This window comes from Condylura cristata, unplaced genomic scaffold (genome assembly GCF_000260355.1).
Source record: "Condylura cristata isolate star-nosed mole 26May11 unplaced genomic scaffold, ConCri1.0 scaffold00001, whole genome shotgun sequence".
Taxonomy (NCBI): Eukaryota; Metazoa; Chordata; class Mammalia; order Eulipotyphla; family Talpidae; genus Condylura; species Condylura cristata.
The window spans coordinates 37,177,837-37,185,101 of NW_004567102.1; positions in this window are offsets into that span (position 1 = coordinate 37,177,837).

The following is a 7,265-nucleotide window of genomic DNA, read 5'->3' on the forward strand; positions in this document are numbered from 1 at the left end:
TGTGGTCACCTCAGGGGCAGTCGGGGATCGAACTCATGAAGAAGTGGCTTTAGCTTCTTAGTGCTGTGCTTCAGCCCACTGTGCCACCAGGGAGGGCCTAATTTGTTCCCCTTTTTATAATTATCTGGGCTTGGTAATTGGGTTACTATTCCATGTGCCTCCTCATGTAGCATTGTTCAGCCTTAGGGAAAAATCAGGTGTAGTCTGGTTATGTGCGTTTTTGACATTCAGGATGGAGTGGGAAGAGGGAGTCAAATTCCAAGATCAAAAAAAGCTTGCCACTAGAACATGGCTATCCATATACACCAGCACTAATTTTATATGTTTTTCCTACTAATGCTTTGCTAGTGAAGAACATACATATAAAATTATTGACTTGATAATTGCCACTCTCCCTGGTGGTAGAGCAGGTTAAAGTGCAACACTAAGAAGCTTAAGCCACTTCAGCATGTGTTCGATCCCCAGCCCCAGGGATGACCCACATGGCCAGACAGACCTCTCCTGACATGCCGGCTGCTCCCCTCAGCTGTGTACCTTGTCAGTCTGCCTGTTCTGCTCCCCACTCTGTCTCTGGTTAATCCTCTCACTGCCCCTGCACCTCTGGCTTGTACCCCAGTTCTGTATACATAAATAAATAAATCTTAAAAAAAAAAAAACAATAATTGAGGCCCTCCCTGGTGGCGCAGTGGGTTAAACCACAGCACAAAGAAGCTTAAGCCACTTCTGCATGAGTTCAATCCGCACCTGCCCCGGAGGAGATCCACATGGCGAGGCAGACCTCTCCTGACCCGCCCGCTGCTCCCCTAAGCAGTGTACTTTATCCATCTTCTTGTTCTGCTCCCCACTCTGTCTCTGGTGAGTCCTCTTACCCTCCGCATCTCTGGCCTATACCCCAGTTCTGTACGAACAAATAAATAAATCTTTAAAAAAAAAATCATTGACTTGATATCAGGATGGAGTCTACAATTCTGTAGAGATCCGAGAAACCAGTAGTAAAAACTACCATTTTTATTCAATTTTAGGATGTTCATCAATTACTTTTCTTAGAAAAATTTAAGAATATTACATTAGTTACATACATGGATTATAAGTACATTCTTATTTCATAATGTTAATATGTGGGGGAAAAAAGGGTTTTTTTAGGTTCCAAAAAATATCAGTCCAAAGTCTGGTATTATGCTAATATTAAAGAAATAAAATTTATTTGACTAGATAACATATAAATAATGAATTGATTAGGCAAAGAAGACTCATCTGAACATTATATTACATAAAGCATGTGCAGGTTATAGAATTGAAACTGTTTTTAGTGAAGAAAATGAAAAGAATTAAGAAAATGAAAAGAATTTAAGGAGTAACTGAAGAAATTAGAGATAAGAGAAGATATTCACATTTGAAAAGGGAAATCAAGAAAAACCAAGTCACTGAAGGACTTTAATTTATCTCTTTACATATTTCTTGTCTTTGAATGTTAGAGCCCTTTTGACATAATTTTAGAGAAAATATTCCCTTTAATCTTTCAGGAAAAAAACTTAACTCCTCAGTCACATGGTATATTTAATAAGACATTCTGTAAAATAATTTTGTTTCTAGATAATCATTGAAACAGAAAATAAGATTTACAGTTTTTCTCTGAAAACTGATTAATTTTAAGGGCCTTCTGATGGTTCGTAATAAGTGTATATCTACATATGTTCCTTTGGGATTAGGCCATCTGGGAAACTTACATATGTTCTTGGATACTGTATCTCAGCTGTAGTCTAAAGTATTTCTGTTTCTCCATAACCTACATTTTAAAGTTATAATTGCTAAGCTATTCAACATATTGCCCAATGGTTTTGAAAATACACTTGGCAAAGCAACCAGGTTGCTGGGTGAGGTTGGGAACATGTTGCCAAATTAACTCCATTTCAACTTAAAAAAAAAAATACACACACATGCACACGCACACACACATAGAGAAAAACCAAAGGAAGTGAAATTCAATGTTCACTTGTAGAAGACACTTTTAAATACTTACGAGTTTACCCCAGTAGTCTCAGATGACTGTCAGAACATCTGGAGGCGGGATCTCGGCGTTAGTATTTATAAAGAGTTGCCTTGATGACTCTAAAATGCAACCAGAATGGAAAACTGATCCAACCCAATACTCCTCCCTGCTCATAAATTCTTTGTGCAACATGCTTGAGAAGTGATTTCTCATTTTTTTGTGGTTGCTGGATTGATTTTGTACTTTAGTTAATTCGAGTGATGTATAATCTATATATAATTAAAGCTACCAATTGAAGTGCACAATTTGATGATTTTTGACAAAGAAATGTCATTATATATCCATCACCAAAATCACTATAAAATATATCATCATGATTCCAATAACTTCCTCATCTTTTTAGTCTGTCCCCTACCATCGCCCTGGCTCTAGAACCATTGGTCTAGTTCCTATAGAATTGACCAGCCCCCTAACTGTTCATCAAATTTAGTCTATTCTGCAAAACCTACAGAATACTCTAAATCATGGGACTTAATAAAACTGTGGGCAAATAAATATATTTGTCCATCAAATAGGTGTAGATATCAGAAAGTTTCTCCTACTACAAGTAAGCATCCCATGAAAATACTTTAAAAGTTCAAAGAAAATTATCATAGATGACCAAAAGCTTTCTTGACTTAAAAATAATAATTTTCTCCTTATATATGTCCCTTTCCCCAAACTCCTCATATCTTTCCTGCACTCCTCTGGGAAACTCTCCAGATAATGACAATGAATTTGAAGTGAGAGCCCACACTGAGTACAATAGTCCAGTTTTGTTCTGATTATATCAACTAGAACAGGATTCTCACCTTCCATCTTCTAGTTACTCGTAAATGTAATTTTAAGATTTCATTACTCTTTATTGCTTGCATTTTATCATATATCCCATTGTACTTCAGATAAACTAAAACACTATCATTTCTCACACATGTATTTATTTAGTAATTTCTCTCATATACGTTTGTTTTTGAAGTTTGTTTAATCTATTTAATTTTATCCACCTCATGTCCCTATCATTTCTGTTTCTGTTGAGATAAACTTTATCTTCAAGTATTCCAGTTTAGGTTGGTGATGACCCCACAGACATCAAATACCACCTGCAGTAAATTGTTATATTTTCTTAGTATCCATTAATCTGCAAGATCCCTGAGATCAGAGCCTTCTCCTTCTTTCTCTGTGTCTATTATGAATGTACCAGCACATATGCACTTAATAAATGTTGGTTGTTTACAAACCCTGACAGTTGAATCATTCAAGTCAAGGGAAAATATCATCAGAGCAGTTAAATTCTTCCCTTTGTGTCTGTTTATTTATCTTGAGCTGCAATTCCCTCATATCAATGTTAATTTTGCCCTTTCCCATCTGATTGACATTTCTTCTTGACAGAGAAGACAGAAGCAAAATAGTTGAGACGTTTTACTTTCTTTCTGTCATTCATGCTATTCATGCCATTCATTGAAATCAATAAAACAATGTTTTACTTTGTCTTCTTGCTCGAAGTACAGCTTTAAAAAGTCTTTTTTTTTTTTTTTTTGGTTGTCACAGACAAGATCCGCAAGAGACAATGCAATCTAGTATTTTGTCTTCTTTACATTTGTGATAGGTTAACAGTATCTGCATATTTTTTGTAAATGCCATCAAGACATGGAATATCTCTTTAAACTCCTTGAAACTGGGATATGTTTATGGTCCCCTGGCATTGATAGATTACTGAACTGAAGACGGTTTGGTTCCTTGACAATCTGATGGAGCAGATCCATAAGCACGCAAAGTTTGCACTTTTAGTTTAGAGTGATGCGAGGTGCTATTTTATTAAACCTGTTATTTTGAGTGTCTCTTATATGGAAATGAGCCAAACTTAATGAGCCAAACTTCATCCACATTAGATCCAGAGTAGCCATTTCTAAATAAATTTCTTCAGTTTGAACGTTATTGTTCTTTTATGTTTGTCATTCAAATATTGAAAAGGGGATGGCAGTAGGAAGTAAGAGTTTGTTCAGATAACAACCTGGCAGATAAATAAGTCTGGAACATATGCAAGAATCCTGAGAGTGTCTTAACTTTCTTGTGAAAGAATCATGATTTTTGTATGTACTGTCTTATAACCTTTCTCTGGAAACCATTAAATCTTGTGTAGAGCACTAGACCCAACAACACAAAAATCATTGTCACATATCCAGTAATTGCTTCCTTTGTCTTCCTTTTGCTTGTCTAATATAATAAGAAACTGTGAGGGAAAAGACACATCTTATACTTTCTTCAGGATTCATAGAATTGAGAACTATACAAGGCACATAATAAAACTGAATAATGTTCAAATGTGTGGTACAGAGTCACTGGAAATACTGTCATTGAATTGGCTTATGCATTTGTCTTATAATGTTATGCTTATTATGTTCAATGATTTTTGTTTATCTTCCATTCTTCATTTATAGGAATCCTTTTCAAAGTTTATCATTTTGTTTCTAACCACTTGAATTTTTTTGTTGATATTATTATCATTTTCCTCTATAGAATTGTGAACATTGTCAATGGTTACATACAAGTAAGTCATCATAGTATTCTGAGTAAAAATCTTGTTTCCTTTAGAGAGGAATTACAATTATCTGGGAATTTTTAAAAATCTAATAGAAAGTCACACACTTTTAAAGCTCTAAGCAACAGTCATAATCAGCAAGTCTAACCTCCAAAATACAGTGAAATAAATGGAAATTCAGTATATTTTCCTTCAGCAAAACAAAATATATGGTTAATAATATGTGGAAATCATGCCCTAACCAAAATTATGCCTCATTTAAAAACATATTCTGAACTCATTCAAGATCTCAAAGAAAATTTCAATCGAATGAAAAAAGAGGTATTTGAAAAAATAGGATTGTAAACACTTTGGGTTGCTTCTGGCAAATACTCAATAATCAAATCCTGCCTTGTGATTAATATGTTAAAATGTACTGCAGTAATGTTATGGCAAAAACAAACTTGGCTCATTTTTATGGTTATTATTCATTTTTTAAAAAATCAGCCATATATCAATAATTGATGATGTGCTAGGAGGTGTTGTAGAGGTGTACACAGTTACTGTGTCTGATGTTAAAACCACATCTATAGATGTAAATATAAATATAAACGACAGCAGTCAATAGAAATGTAAAAGTAAAAAAGTTGAAGCTCTGACCACCTTTTTCCTTGTATATCAAAACATTTCCCATTATGAGCACTGCCTTAGGGAATTATTAGATTATAGTTTGGGAACTCAGTCAAGCAAGAGATGGTACCTGGGGATTGGAAGGCTAAAAAAATTAGGTTACTCTTTCCCCTTCACTTTTTCTGAGGCCATAAGATATTTTAATTTAATTTCTTTCTATGCCTCTTTTTAATTTCTACCAGTCTGTATGTCCTCATTCCCCACCACCATCTTGTGGGTCTCTCTCTGCTCTGACTGCATAAACCCTGACCTGGTTGCCCCAGGACAGTGTGATCTTAACCCTTGTGCTTTGTTATCTGCAAGTATCTAGACCTGTACTGATTTAACTATGTTGTAACTCAAGGCACAGTCCAGTTAATAAAATTAATGAAAATTTAATGTTCACTTTCTGCCTCTTTTATTCCTTTTCTCCCCCATTAATACTTCTCTTAACCTAATACTGCCACCTCTAAGAATTTAGCTCTTCAGTAACTTTCTGTTTTATAGACCATCTTTCCATCAAAACCTAGGATGGTATCACATGAATTACATCTTAACCAAGCCCAGGTTAACTAGGTCTGTATACCAAACGCTTCATCTGTGGAATCAAAATTTCTGGCCTTTGGTAAAGAAATTCTGCTTCCTAGGAAAATATGGAATGATCTTTTGAGCCAATCAATCTTGCAATTGGCTCTGAAGCTGAAACATTTTAGAGGGACAGAAGGAATCATAGAGAACGATCCAACTGGCTCCCAGTCTCCTTCTTTCCCTTGATTCATTATTCTTGTTGCCTTCACCCTATGCTTAGTTCTGACTTCTGTGTACTCAGTATCTCAAACTCAGGCTTACTAGCTGTCCTGGCTTTTGATGTGCCACTTCAGATCAACTTCTCACCACAACCTTCCCATCTCTCAGCTAAATAAACTATATATCCTACTGTTCAACTCAGAATCTCTAGCATTATATCCTCCAGCCTCCAGGACTTCCTTTAGGGCTTCAGCAGATTAAGCTACAAAATCTGTCATGTTGGGGAAATAAAAGAAACCACAGGGTCCTATATCTGACAGTGTACTGATGGTGACAGGGGCAAGATGATGATGATGATGGTGGTAATCGTTTATGTGGATGATTATAATGGAAAACCAGCATTTATAAACTCTGGAAAGCTTCTAATAAGCTAGATGACTGAAAACCTGAGATGAGAAGAAGAAAACTGTAAAAACACTATGCAAGTATAAGAATACAGTGAAAACTCAGCCATCTGGAATCCCCGAAGATTAATAATAATAACAACTCACTAGTGCATGGCTGCCAATGTGGCAAGCATTTACTATCTCCAGGATAGTGCTCTGAATGTTAACTGTCTATAGTAACTTTTCTCCTGCTAATGTGCTGGTAATGTTAAAAACAATTAGTTACTGAACTTTGATCATGCCACTGAGGTAAGAAAGTACTGTGCACTATCTTATTTTTCATGACCTCTTCCTCCATCTTCCAATAAAGCAGAAATATTATTACCCTACTTTGCCCATGATGAAACCTAGAGACCTAGAGGATTAGAGACATTTAAGAAATTATTTAACATTGCATAGGTAACAAATAGTAGACCAGAACATGAACCCAAGTGATGATAACAAAGCCCATTCTGTGATTTCAACAATGGCTATAGTATAATACAGAAAATAGCCAGTCTTGGGGACATTATGTCAGGTTACACAAGAAAGGCTGGGTGAAAGCAGCAGTGAGGGATGGGGCTGGGATATGTGGTTAGAAACTGTAGTCTAAGACTAGGGCTTGCAATCTAGGCAGATTTTTATTCTAAATTTCCTGGCAATGAAGACAAAAAGGAATCACAACTTTGTTTTGTTTTTTTTTTTTTTTTTGTTGGGGGAAAGAAAACTCATTATTTCATTGGGAGAGTCTCGAAAGCACAGTAAACTTTTCATTCACTTCAACATATATTTATGTGTGAGTTCATACCATGCCTAGTATTTTGTGGAACAGTAAGAATACAAAAAAAAAAAAAAAAAAAGCTAAGGTCGTGTTCCA